Raw genomic sequence first — 15,365 nt, forward strand, 5'->3', positions numbered from 1 at the left:
CCAGACTGCATTGGCTTCTTTCCTGGCAATGGTGAGCACCCAGTAAATGCTAACACACTAATCAGGGTCACAAAATTAGTGTCAAAATAAAGTCAGCAATGCAAATATCCTTATGTTTTCCCTGCTTATTCTCCAGTAGAAATTTCTCCATTCTGGGTTCTGTATATTTTCCAACTATGGGTAGAATGATGAATACACAAACTCTCTTGACTTGTGAGCTTAAGCTGTGATTCTTCTTTCTCAGGGTATCATCTCTGTCTTGGATTTTGTCTGTCCTACAAGACATCAGTGCTTTGTACAATGCCTGCCACATAGCAGTGCACAATGAATGTTTGCTCTCCTGAGGTATGTTTTGTCTTTTCCCAGGCTGAGGTCACTGCAGGTGGTTCTATAACCCATTTGCCTGTCTTTAAAAAAGTATAAAAACATCAAGGTTGGGGCATGTAACTGGTGCTCAACCTCATTGCTCAACTAATTGAAAAACCAACCAACCAACCAATGAAATTGGGTGGAAGGGGTAGAAGCAACTTTATAGTTTTCCTCCATATGGGAAAAAGATATGTATTATGATTATACCTAATAATGGGAATATATTTAAGGATTCTGAAATTCCTCTATGCCATTTTTGTCCAGAGCACCTAGCCCCCAAACACACAGAAATCTATAAGTAATGGCATTTCCTGTGTGGCCACAGGATCAGGACCCATATATACAGAATATTCACAGAAACAATTCCCCATGCCAACTTAATCAGAAGGAAAGAGTAACTGCTTGTTTTGGCACTGTGCTGACTGACCTTATAATGTATGCATCCTCCAGCTGACTGGAGGACGATGAAATCCTCACATCTCTTAGTAGATGTGTTTTTGGATATACATTTTCTCAAAGGGAAAATTAGTAAGAAAAAAATGACAATAAACACCATCATTTATTGCATATTGCACATGTGCCAGGACTTTGGCTTCATTCTTCCAACAATCCTATGAGTTAAGTTCCTTAACCGAAGTCAGACACATGCAGTCATCGGCAGAGCCAGGGTTCAATCAGATCTGTTTCTTACTAAATCTACAATCTTAATCATGAGACTAAAGACTACTGACCCCTATTAAAAACAAACAAACAAACAAACAAACTGAAATATTACAGTGAAACTTTTCTTTCAGGAACTTGAAATTGTATCAGATCCCACCAGTTTTCTTCCTGACCGTCCCCCCCCCCCCCCCCCCCCCCCCCCCCGCCTTCAGTAATTGAATCGCTATGTAGATGGACCTGTTGCCCCCCCCCCCCCCCAGGTGAAAAAGACTATATCTCCCAGCCTCCTTTGAAGCTAGCTATGACCATGACTAAACTTTGGCTATTGTGATATAAGCAGAGGTGGTACATGCAATTTCTTGGAAGTATTCTTAAAGGGAGAGGGCACATCATTCTTATCACTTCCTTTCTTCCAATTTGCTAGAATTTACATGTAATCACTATAGTTCTAGCTGCCATTCTGGAATAGAAGCCATACTCAGCAGTTTATAAGAAAGAAGGTGTCTTGATCACTTGCACAATGGAGCCCTGGCTACTGCCTACAGGCATCTTGAATGTGGGGGTAGAAATACATTTCTACTTGTTTAAACTATTGCCTTTATTTCCTGTTTCCCATAGTTGGGTCTAATTCTAACCAATGTAGGAGTTTTAAGATATCTTGTTCATTACGACATCTTGTGTTGTTGTTGAATATAAGTTAAACTGGTATAGGGCATGCTAAGTATTGCAGATAGGAGTAATTAAGATACAGTCTTGCTTCAAGAAGTTTTCAATTTGTAGATGGAAAGAGGAGACATGTCCATGAGACTGCAATAAAAGGAATACCTGGTATGTGAGTTAGTTCTATGCATAATGTATTTTTAGGTATGTTTTGAAGTATTTATATCCAGTTTCCCCACATTGACAAGGAAGAGAACACAAAATCATCTTTCTGTTTTGTTTTGTTTTTTATCCTTGCTTGCTAGCAGGTAGTCAATAGTTTGACCAATTGAAAAATACATTCTTTAATGGATCCACTGCACTTAAATAAAACTGGAACTTGGTCTATTTTCTTGTTGAAATCTCTAACCCTGTCCTATCATCTTCCTTCTGTGCAAAAGGAAGATAAAGATTGTAAGAAGAGTCTCAAATCCCATGTTTCCTTTCCTTACTGTAAGATAAGGACTCAGTGCTCCTTTCACTAGCTTTGTACACAGTATACACTCAGGATGTGCTGGGAGAAATCCTGAAAGAGCATTCTCAGAACTTGGAGAATAAAGATGTAGGTTCCACTTCTTAGCTCTGTCCTTAATTCCCTGAGACCTCAACAGATTGTCTCACCTTTCTGGGTCACAAGGCTCTTAATTAATAACAATAGATGAATTAATGATAACAAAAGGGGTTGACTCAATAGTCTCCAAGGTCTTATGTAGTACAAATGCTCTGTAAATCTACAGCTAGAATAAGCCCTAAGAAGGGAGATGGGGAACCTTGAATTTAGTTGGATTGAATCCTGATTCTTCCACTAATTCACAGGATGACCTTCGGAGAGAGATGTAACATCTGTTAACTTCAGATAAGAAGTAAGATAAGGGAGATGAACAAGATAGATCCTCTATAATATCCCCTAAAGTTCAACGATTCTAGGAATACTTTATGCAAAATTGTTTTCTTCATGGAAAAAACCAAGTTAATAACATTATTAAACTTAAAATCAATAGGTAGCACTATTCAAAATAACCTGAAACTGTGTTCCATGCACAAAATAGGGATTTTTTTTTTTAAGGTACCACACTGTGATCATAACAAAATTGGCTCAGGGATGGAATTTTGCAGTATCTTTCATCATTTCACACAGGCACTTAAAGGTCATGACTAAGGTCAGAAATGAAAATGTCCTCTATGGGAACAGAAATGCCTTTAATAAGCATAGAAGTTCCTGTTGATAAGCATAACCAACAATCTTAATGTCATGTTGTTCCCCTTGATCCTAAGTCAAAATGTTTCCTCTTATCCAAGTCCAAAAAATGTGTCTATGTCCACCGGAAAAAAATCATGCAGCATCATTTATCCTTTATCCCTTCTTTTAACACCCTTGAAATCCTCCTTTATAGTAAATTTCTGCCTAAGGACAGCAAAGTATGTTTTTTCCTCTTAAAAGAGCTTGTACATTGTGTACACATTGCCAGAGCAAGACATTCTACGTCAACTCTAGGCTGTAACTAAGGACTTAGTAAACAAAACAGGGCTGGTTAACATAGCTTAGTGCCAAAAAAATTGAAAAATTACTATCTTCATCAAACAATAAAGTCCTGAGTAAATGGAAAAATTTAATGCTTTGGATCTTTCAGGCTGGTTTTCATTTTGTTGAAGAACATAGATTTGTTTACCTATTAAAGGTAAACTTTAATAAAATAAACACCCCCAAGCTTCTCCCCTTCCTGTATTGAGGCTGAAAGTTCGAAGCTCCATGTAATGGGCTGAACTGTGTCTTCTCAAAATTCCTATATTGAAGTCCTAACCCCTAGAACCTCAGAAGGGGACTATATTTGGAAACAGGACTTTTAAAGAGATAACTAAGGTAAAATGAGGTCGGGAGGGTGAGCCCTAGTCCAATCTGACTAGTGTTCTTAGTACAAGAGATCAGAGCACAGGCAACACACAGGAAGGTATGAATCCAGGAGAAGGTGGCCATTTGCAAGCCAAAAAGAGAGGTTTCAGAAAAAAAAAACAACCCTTCTAACACCTTGATCTTGGACTTCTGGACTTAGAACAGTGAAAATAAATTTCCGTGGTTTAAGCCACCCAGTCTGTGGTACTTTGTAATGGCTGCCCTAACAAACCAATATACTTTGCATTTTCTATCTCAGACTTAATTACACAAACAGTGAGACTAGGGTCTCTCTTAGTTTGGCACATTGCCTTGGACATCATAAACACTCCACGTGTTTGTCAAACAAATTAACTTGTTAATTTTAAAATGGAACCACCCCTCATCTCCACCTTCCATACTTAATTCTTTGTAAGGTAATACATGGAAATGAAAAGACCAGCCCTTTCTTTTTTCATCCTCCTCTCCCTTCCCCTCAATCTCTGGCCAGCTTTTCCACTTGAGTTCTTGTTCAGTCTGTGATAAGAGCCAACACTCTTCTTATATTGTTTTCATTGTGTTTAGGGTTCTGCTGGCTAGGTACACTGCTACCTAAACGTCAGGATGTGATTTGAGCTTCTCGAACTGACAAGATGCTGGCATAGTGGAGGGAATTTAATATCCAAGGCCTAAGGAAAATGATCCACTTTGAGAATTGAGGGGCTGATGGGGGGAAAAAATCACCAGTATAGCTCCAGATATACTTGCCCATTCTATGTCTTCTCTTTAGGTGTTATTGAGTGGAAAGTTTACTTGCACTCTTCCTTCTGGTCCACTCAAATTGGAAGGCCTCAATTACAAGATTGCTCTTGAGACATTCTTCCCTTCCTATTTTACATTTCAGCTGTTTATGAACACACCTCTATGGGAGTTGTGTGAAAGCAGGAGGGTCAGTTATCACTTTAATCTTTACATGTAGTACCCACCCCCAAAAGGGACCAATGGGCTCACTGTTATTGTGGTTGTTTAAATGAATGGACATCTCCAAATATGTCAACATTCATTTAACCAATTTTTTATTTATTTACTTATTTATTTATGATTTTATTTATTTATTCATGAGAGATAGAGAGAGAGAGGCAGAGACACAGGCAGAGGGAGAAGAAGGCTCCATGCAGGGACTAGATGTGGGACTCGATCCCGGGTCTCCAGGATCAGGCCCTGGGCTGAAGGTGGAGCTAAACTGCTGAGCCACTCGGGCTACCCTAACCAACTATTTATTAAGTGCATTGTCTGTGCTGGCACTGTGCCAGACATGGTGATCTAGAAGTGTCATCAAGGAACTCCAGACCACATGAAAGTGCCATTAGTGAAAGGCACTGATGTGACATGAAGTGAGTTGCAACATGTGTACAGTGTTAATGGGAACTCAGCAAAACAAAGAACCAACTATACTAGGGCAAGGGCTCCCCTCTTCCTACCTACACTAGCTGTCTAGCTTCAATACTCCTGTGTTATTTGATCTGTTACAGAAAGCATGGATTCATCTTATAACTGTTTGTAAGTCCAATTGTCTAAACTTTTATAAAGCCTAGCTTAAGTTTTATCCCCTTGGGGAAATCCTTGATGACACCAGGATTATGTTATCCCTCTGCCTTCCTTACAGTCTTTATCATTGATTTAGTACTGACTCCAAGACCACCTAAAGAAATACTTCACTTATTCACTTGAACTTCTACTGTAAACCATGCATTGCTTGTGTACTTTACACATGCTTAGAGACTGCAAGCTTCCTGAGGTTCCTGAACCATGTATAGAATATTAGAAACTCAATGAATTTGATGGTTATTTGATCCAACTCCATCTTTTACAGTTGAGAAAACTGAGAGTCAAGGACACTGACACTTGCCCATATGAACATACAGAGTTAGTGAAAGAACAAAACTAAAATGCAAAGCCAGAATTATTTGAAAGTTATTAGGAGGCTAACGATCATGACCTATTTTTTCTCAGGGCCAACATATTTTGGGGGTTTTTGTTTCTTTCCTCTACTATTCTCTTTCTCTCTATCTCTCTCTCTCTCGAACTTGGTTCCTATAAAATGAAATAAAGGGATATTTTGTCCATAATAATCATCCCTCTGTGTGGGAACATATCAAAATACTGTAGAAAGCTACAAGCTTAGGATTGTGTTAACTACACAGATTTTGGAATCAGATGGTCTGAGTTCATATCACATATTTTCAACTACTTTTTTGTTATTGTTAACTTTGGACATCTCCAAGTCTCAGTTTTCTATCTATAAAATAAAAATTAGAGCACCTACCTCTTTTGATCTCTTAACGAGATCAGACTTCTATGAGATTTTTTTTTTTAATTTTTATTTATGATAGTCACAGAGATAGAGAGAGAGAGAGGCAGAGACATAGGCAGAGGGAGAAGCAGGCTCCATGCACTGGGAGCCCGATGTGGGATTCGATCCCGGGTCTCCAGGATCGCGCCCTGGGCCAAAGGCAGGCGCCAAACCGCTGCGCCACCCAGGGATCCCGAGATCAGACTTCTAAAGCATTTGTATGCTCAGGATAAAGTAAACGCTCTTTACATTTACAACTGTCATGAAATTAGATGCAGAGCCTTTGATATGATCTTGACTTTATGAACATGAAAAGTAGAGATTAATAAAAAAGCTCATGATGTGTAAAGTCATCATGTCAGCTCTTCATGTGCAGTTATACAATTCAAACCTCAGGATTCCTATAGCACTACTTTTCTAAAAAAATTTTTTAAGATACAAAAATTCTTCCTTTCCAATCAGAAATGAAGACCACTAGAAATGCCCCTTCACTTAGTTAAACTAGTTCTTTCAGAAAATGCTTCAGGGGGCAGCCTCGGTGGTTCAGCAGTTTAGCGCCGCCTACAGCTCAGGGCGTGATCCTGGAGACCCAGGATCGAGTCCCACGTCAGGCTCCCTGCATGGAGCCTGCTTCTCCCACTGCCTGTGTCTCTGCCTCTCTCTCTCTCCCTCTCTGTGTATTCTCATGAATAAATAAATAAATATAGTCTTAAAAAAAAAGAAAAAGAAAATTCTTCAGGGAGGGCATCTGTGTTTGCAAGATTGGAGGACAGGCGTTTCAGGTGAAAGCCATTATTCGGGGTGTCTAATGCCCTTTCCACTTGATACAAAAACAGGAATCAATTAATTTCCTTCAGACATCAACCAGTCAACTTGGACTGGCAGGACTAGAGGACTTTCTTTTGTAAATGATGTCATTAAGAGCCTTGTGAGTTTCCTTCCTCCCTGGCATGTGTCCTTCTTAAGAGTAGAACATTCAATTTACTGCTTTTTCTTTCCTCATGGGTAAATAAAAATTTATGGTAAAAGTATGGAAAATAACCCCCATTATAGTTTTCCTTCAGCTCTGCCAAAACAGAACAAAACAAAACAAAAGGTTGCCACAGAACTTAAGGAATACACATATGAGGAAAGGGAATGAGTTTCTGAGTTACAGCAGATTGTGTTAAAGCTCACAGGAGACCTTTTTGCCATATACTGAGGACCTTGTAAGAAGCTGCTAAATGCCTTTTCTCTCCTCCTTGAAACTCCAAACAAAAGAATCCAGATACGCTCACAGTGATAGTCTACCGAACACAATTGGGATCAAAGGACATGTGTATTTCTACCGGGAGCTAATGTAGAATAAGGAGTGGGGGTGGAGGGGACAAGAAAGGGCATTCTCCCCTCTGCTCCCACCTTTCCATCTCAGTCAGTTTGTGCATGCACCCCCTGACATGGTAGAGATAGACAGCAGGATGTGCTCTAGCGGCGGGGTACAGTGGATGAATTTCATCTTCAGGAGCAATCATGTAAGAAAATCTATCATGTATTTGGCCGCTTAAAACTACATGTCATTTACTCCTAGGGACTCTCCACCAGGGCAGGGACTCAAAGTGTGATAAAATTACCTTAAGTGGGGGACCCCTGGGTGGCGCAGCGGTTTGGCGCCTGCCTTTAGCCCAGGGCGTGATCCTGCAGACCCGGGATCGAATCCCACGTCGGGCTCCCAGTGCATGGAGTCTGCCTCTCTCTCTCTCTCTCTGTGTGTGTGTGTGTGACTACCATAAATAAATAAAAATTAAAAAAAAAATTACCTTAAGTGTTTCTTAAACAAACAGAGGCCCAGATCCTGCCCCTGGAGACTGATTTGGTGGAGAGAAGACATCTGAATTCTTAATAAGTGTGCCAGGTGGAATTGTGTTAAGGGCACTCAGAGTCTACTTACTGAAAGACTTCCCAGGATGGCGTGTCGGGCACCACGTCCTCCTCTCTCAATACTCATGAGCCCCAAGTCCTCATCCCCACCCTCAACTTGTTGTTTCATTGGAAATTAGTGGTCTGACACAGCAAGGGATGTTATAGCTTGAAAAATCCTCTCCAAGAAATGTTTTCTATTTTAATGAGGGGCGGAGGGAGGAAGAAAGAGAGAGAAAGGAATGGTTGGTACAAACAAAAACACACAACAACAATAAACTGTATTCACATAAAGGAAAGGTAATTAGGAGCATTTTGACAGGTGAAGGAAGGGGACAGTTTGGGGCTGAGCTGAGTAGTTAGGGGGTATCTGCTCATAAATCACCATGGGTGGAGTCCTATCTAGCAGAACAAATGAACCCAGAAAACCCATGTCTGGGTCTGTCAGTTGAGCCCAGGGTTGGTGATCCTATGGGGCAGTCTGGTCCACAGTGGCCCTGAGGCTGCCTGGCCCTTTGACATTTCTACCTATCTATCCCGAATCTGAAAGATCTCTTTCTCGATTCTCAGTTTCTCAGGAGACTCAAGTCTACACTGCCGCTGACTCTTATCCTACGTTCTACCCACCAGAGTCGTGAATCATGCCTGCTTTGTTTGGGATCACCAGTTACTGATTTCTTTTGCAGTTGTATTGTATCTTGTACTTTTCCAGTGTGGAATGTCATTGATCACTGGAAAGCTCTGGAAAGTGCAGAAGATGATAGCCTCAATTCTCCGGGGCACTTGCCTCCCAGCACTTGCCACGTGGTTATAAAATGACTAACGGTTGCTCTTCCTGAACTGGAGACACCTAATGCATGTGTTGCTGATTCAGGCTGTACAAATGTGATTTATTCCTTTTGTTAATCAAGGCCATCAAGAGGGTAGACCATGGTGATTCTGGTGTTCAGAGCACCTGCTGATGAATTCCCAGACATGGGAGTACTCAACACCCATGGTGCAGCTTAAATTTCCTAACTTCCCTGCTCTGAATGGGAGATGTTATTATGACCATTTAACATGAAGAAAGAGAAATTCAGAGAGATTTAAGGGACTTGTTGAAGCTTCACACCTGGAAAGCAGGCAGCTGGAATTTGTTCTTCTGACTTTAGAGCACTCTTACCATCACACCCTTAAGAACACTGAAAATTCTTTATATAAAAGTGATTCATTTGCAGGTACCAATGTCCTGAATTGGCGGAGTAAACACTCCACAAAAGCATGTCCCTTTAAGTACCACAAACCCACACCATGCAAATATGTTAGGCACAACGTTTCCCCAGAGTTGTGAATATAATTTAATCAAAACCATACTGTACCCAAGCAGCCGACAGACATCCATAGTGTTTAACACTCTAGAGAAGGGTATACTGCAACATAAAACCCATCCAAGCAACAAGCTTAAAATTGTATTTGCAAACTTCATTCTCTATTCAGCCAGAGACAGGCTGGCTTTTTAATTCTAGGGCATTAGTTCAAATCTGTTCTAGATTTGACCTGACGGAAAATTGTTCCTCCTGACAGCCATTCAGCAGTCCCTGCTTATTCTCGGTAAATTGGAGCTCCCAGGAGGCAAAGTTGCCTGCATACACACTGACTGCCACTGGCCTTGCTGAACCACATGGTAGGGTTGGGAAAACTTAAGGAAAAGATCTGCTTCCTTTAAAAACCTTCCCTAAGTGGACCCCATGCTTAAGGCAAAACAGCTGCTCCTGAGAAACAACATTAGGCTTACGGGAAGCTCATGTCCTGCCACAGACTATCCCTTGATTCATCTCCTCATCCAGGTCTCCCTCTTTTTCCAATCCTCTTCTTTTCGATGTCATAGAAGCAGTGTCCGCAAAGGTGCACCAGAAGTCTGTGGCCATTTTCCTAAACATCAAATCTCAGGACCATGGGGAACCTCCTAGCTTTGAACCCAGTTAGCTGTGTGGGAACCTATCTGCTGCAACAGGAACAGCTACGTTTACTGAGCACTTAATGTGTCAGGGCCCTGGGGCCAAGGGCTTCTTGGGGTAGGGGTGCTGTAGTTGAGGGAATGTGGGCTTACAAAAGTTGTCATTTCCAAGATCATGTCTTTAACAAACGGTGGTTCCACGGTACAAGGTAGGTGAACCTGACTCTAAAACCCAAGCTCTAAATCCCCAACCTGTATGACCTCCCAAGTCACAGCCCCTCTATGAGCGAGCCTCACGGGAAAAATGGGCAAGTTAAACCATTCGATATTTTAGAGGGCCAAAACAGAGTCCATAAGGCATTGTGGGAGGTTATTTGTTTCTTTGCTTTGTCATTGTTTGCCAGAATTTTTCTAAATTTTGTATCTGAATGCCTTCAGTCAGAACATCTGCATTTCTGTCTTCCCACATTCGGCCCTACTCTTAGCCTGCTACCCACTTTGTCTGCTGAAGGCATTTGAGTTTTCAACCCCTAAGCAGTCTGGAAAAGTTTCCTTGGCTTGACTACTCTATGTGGCTGACCGTAGACAGCCTTGAAAGTGGGTTGGGAGTGATGCAGAAACTAGTGAAGCCGGAGAGACACTGAAACTAGCTGATGGCTGTGTGATGAGATATGGAATGGCAAATAGTACTCATCGGAATCGCCAGTTCTGATCTGCCACTAGAACATCTGCTACTAGAACACAATACTGTGTTGAGGGCTCTGAGGTTGCACCTTCACTCAGCAAAGAGTGCCAAGATTTATTCATAAATTGTTATTAAGCCACAGAACACTTTCTTTGAATGAAAGCTTTTAAAGACTCCATTAATACAACAGATAAAAGTGGAATGGCTCAGACCCAAGTAGAGAAGAGGATCCTAAAGCACATGCTATTGGTTTCCTTTAATTCCTATAATCACTGGTATACTACTTTTCTTAGAGAGCCTATGGCTCCTTAGAGAATAATTTAAAAATTATTGATGAAAATGTTCTCCAAGGTTCTTTTATGCTCTTAATTTAATCCCCTGAGATATCAAGAGTGTTTGTAGATAATCAGACACAAAGAAAAATAGAGGCTTTAGCTCAAATTCATCTAATCATCTCTAACGGAGTGGCAAAATGATCTCCGGCAAAGATAGGTTTCCATTCCCAACATTCCACAAATGTTTCTGTGGTGAGCCTGACCACCTGTACACTCCAAGCTGTCATTATCTCCCCTGGACCTACTGCACCTGTGTCCATTAGCCAGCCTCTCTGTTCACCCTGGTCCTGCACAGTCTATTCTCCATATACATAGAGCAGGGGTCTTCTAAATGTCAGACCAATTCACTCCACCACTCAGCACTCTACAGTGACTTCACCTTTTACTGAGACCAAACTTCCAAGTACTCATCACAAGCTACAAGTTTCTACATGTACTCCTGATGGTATCTTTACCCATTTTGCCTCACTTACTCTGCTCTTAGAGCAATGGTTCTCAAAGTGTAGTTCCTGACACCCTTTCAGGGGTCTGGAGGTCAAAATTATTTTTATTCTAATACTAAGATGTTGTTTTCATGCCTATTTTGGCATAGGGGTACACAGAACAAATCCTCCTGATATAGTTTGATTCCACATTATAACTATCCTCTAAAAGACTACCACTTACTGAGTTTTGATGTGCAGTTAACCTTTGAACAATGCATATGATAGGGGCAATGACCCCTGTGTATAACTTTGACTCCCCCCAAATTTAATGACTAATAATTTAGTAATTTAATTACTACTGTTGGCCAGAAGTCTTACCAATAAATAATTAACACTTATTTTCTGTGTTCTATGTATTAATGGTCTGTATTCTTACAATAAAGCAAGTTAGAGAAAAGAAAATGTTATTAGAGATGGGAAATTATAAGGAGTAACTAAAAGCAAACAAACAAAAAAACTTTAAAAAAAGAGAGAGATGCCTGGCTGGCTCAGTCAGAAGAGCATGTCACTCTTGATCTCAGGGTTGAGTTCAAGCCCCATGTTGACAGTAGAGATTACTAAAAAACAAAACAAAAAAAACAAAACAAAAAAAAACAAAACCATAATCATAAACATAAAAGTTTAAAGAAAAGAAAATTGTAAAGAGGTGAAAATACATTTACAGCACTGTACTGTATTTATTGGGAAAAAAATCCATGTAAAATTGATCCACACAGTTCAAATCCATGTTGTTCAAGGGTCAACTATACTATCAAAAAAAAAAAAAAAAAACTACAAATATCTAAAGGGTTATTAAAATACTTCCATTTTTCCCACCATGTATCTGTGTGAGGCCAGATTTTCTTCATACACTAAAGTCAAAACAACATACTACAACAGATTGGGTGTAGAAGCAGCTATGAGTATCCAGCTGTCCTCTAGCAAGCCAGATTAGCAAAAATGCAAAACAATGTTATCCTTATTATTTTTTGTCTTGGAAAATAGTTATTCTTCATAAAAATATTATTTAAATTAGCATTTGACATGTTTATTATTATAATTTTAACTGAATCAATAAATATTTTTAAGTTTCCTGTATTAACTTCTCATATATCAAATATAGGTATAATCCATGTAACCAAAGTTCTAGAGGATCTTCAAAAACTTTTAGGAATACAATAGGGTCTTGAGACCAAAACATTTGAGAATCACTGCTCTAAACTCACTGAACTTCCCACTGTTCCCTCCTGTGATCAAAAGACATTTACTCGAATGAATTGGCTTACATGAATTCCAAATTCAAGATTTGCAGTCAGCAAGCTGGAGACCCAGGAGAGATAATGGTGTATGTTCCAATCTGAGACTGGAGACAAGAGAAAACTGATGTCCCAGCTAGAAGATAGCCAGGCAGCCTTTTATTCTGTTCAAGTCTTCAACTGATTGGATGAGGCCCACCCATATTAGGGAAGACAATCTGCTTTACTCAGTCTATTGAGTCAAATGTAAATCTCATCCAGAAACACCCCATGAACACACCCTGACATAATGCTTAACCAAGTATCTGGGCATCTGGCCCAATGCAGTTGCCACATAAAATGAACCATCACATCTTCCACTCATTTGGGTCACTACTCAAATATTATTTTATCAGAGAGAGTAAATATCATCTATAGCACCCTATGTAAAATAATATTAGCACTCCTACATCACTTCTAACTCTTTAACCATGCTTCTTCATGTTTTCTTAGCATGTATTACCATTTATAAATTATATACCTGTTCTTTTATTTCTCCTTCCCCAACTAAACTAGGCAGTTCAGGGAAAGTATGACAACTCTGCTTTGCAAAGTCCTCAGATTCTCTATGGCATGGACCTTTCTGCTTGGTCCAATTTGGCAGGTAGAGAGCCATTATTATCTTAATTCCAAAAGAAAGGAAGGAAAAGACTAACAAGAAAAAGTGAAGCAAAGGGTGCATAATGACTATTTTTAAAGAAAGATTTCCAGAAGCTGTTATACAACAATCCTGTGTACATTCATTTGCCAGATTTCATCAAATGGCCATACCTGGTTTGCAAGTGAGTCTGAGAAATTTGCCTTTATTCTAGGTGGACACATACATAGATAATATTGGGGGTGGTTCCTTAAAGAGAAAGAGAGGAATAGATATTGAGGGACCATTAGCAGTCTCTGCTACAAGTAGTTATTGTTTTAGCCTTCCCTTTTCTTCTGGTAAAGGAACTCCTTTTTTGTTAAGAAACTCCCTCACCCTATGCCATTTCTTGTGATCCTGGTAATAAGGTTTATATAGTACTTCTTCTACCAGATGTGGCAATGTAACTCAGGCTGGATGAGTCATCACAGTCTGTCTTCAGCTCACTGATTGGTCCAGAGATGAGCCCATGACCCAAGCAAGGTTTGGGAAGGGCAAGCATGGCCAGATAGAACTTTCTTTAAGATGTATATGTAAATGGTGGAAGAGAAAAGCTTTTTTGCCGTGACATTCCTAAACTGGGGAATTAGTGAATCTGGACTACTGACATCCATTTCACCTCAGCTATATAGAAATTCTTATCTGCAATAAGAGGAAATGAAGCCAACACATAAAAGCCAACAGATCCATAGTGTAGAGAGATGGCATCATTTGAGTTCTTGGATCCAAGTATGCCTGAAGCCTGCCTGATGTCTGAGCTCCCTCTTTTGCTTAAGTTGGGTTTTGTTGGATATCTATCCCTTTCTTTTGAGATTTCTGACTACAATGTGTACACTGGCATGGTTTCTTTAAAAATTATTCTAAAATGTTATTTACTATTTAATAATGATTAGTTTCTGATGTGAAAAGGAAAGAAAGTGTGTATGTTTCTGCCTCAAACACACATTTTTAAGGTCTGGGTAGCCTCCTTTGAAAACTCCCCCTGACTGAGCTTTCCTTTCCATTCTCCCTGCCCACCTCTGCCTGCTTGATCCTCAGTTCTTCGTCACAGAGCACCTGGGCTTCCATCCATCACAATACCACACTACATTGAAATTGCTTGTTTCCAGCACAAACTGTCCCTTGAGATGATCATTTCCTTGATGACAAGGGCCTATCCTAACTTATTCACCTTCATATCTTCATATTCCTAGAACTTACCTGGGTATTGGGCATATAGTAACACTTATATCAAACCTAATGCTTCAAATATGTACCCACAGCTTATTATCACGATCTTGTGGCAGAGGGTCTAAATTACTCTTCCATTTCCTTTGAAATATATCAATCCAATAAATCAAGTCACCTCGAAAGTGGAAACTACAAAACTAAAGTAATAAATTATATCACAATCACTGCTCAGCTGACTTAGAATAAAATTCTCAAAAATGGAATTACTGAAATGTTTCTAAGCAAAAACCACCCTCCAAATAGCAAACCAATGCCTTTAATTTTAAAGAAATCTCAACAAGGATCAAATCATAGGAATATGGGATCCCTGGGTGGCGCAGCGGTTTGGCGCCTGCCTTTGGCCCAGGGCGCGATCCTGGAGACCCGGGATCGAATCCCACATCGGGCTCCCGGTGCATGGAGCCTGCTTCTCCCTCTGTCTGTGTCTCTGCCTCTCTCTCTCTCTCTGTAACTATCATAAATAAATAAAAAAAAAAATTAAAAAAAAAATAAAAAAAATAAAAAAAATCATAGGAATATACTTTGACAGATAAAGCTTGATTTAAAATTGTGAAATTCATAATGCATTAAAGGATTTTTTTTAAAAAGTTCTGATTCACTTTTGCATAAAAATGGTTTGGGTCAATAAACTTCCAGTAGTTTCTCTCCCTGACATGAAAAGCAAGGTCTGATGCAATCACAGAGCCAAGGCAACCAATTATTCCAACTGGCTGCATTTCAGTGTCAAAAAATAAGTGTGTCTTTTGGGACACAAGTAGATATTAAATCAACTATGAATTTTTCCAGTTTACAAAGAGGAAAACATGAAATTTAAAGCACTGTGAGTGCAAGCATTTGCAGGTACTGTAAGGGACTATTTTGCATTTCCTCAAATCCTTAACATCCATTATCCCCTCTCCCACTCCCCACCTCCTTTTATCATCTAGTATCATT

The sequence above is a fragment of the Canis lupus genome, chromosome 14, assembly GCF_048164855.1.
Source record: "Canis lupus baileyi chromosome 14, mCanLup2.hap1, whole genome shotgun sequence".
In the NCBI taxonomy this organism is placed as follows: domain Eukaryota; kingdom Metazoa; phylum Chordata; class Mammalia; order Carnivora; family Canidae; genus Canis; species Canis lupus.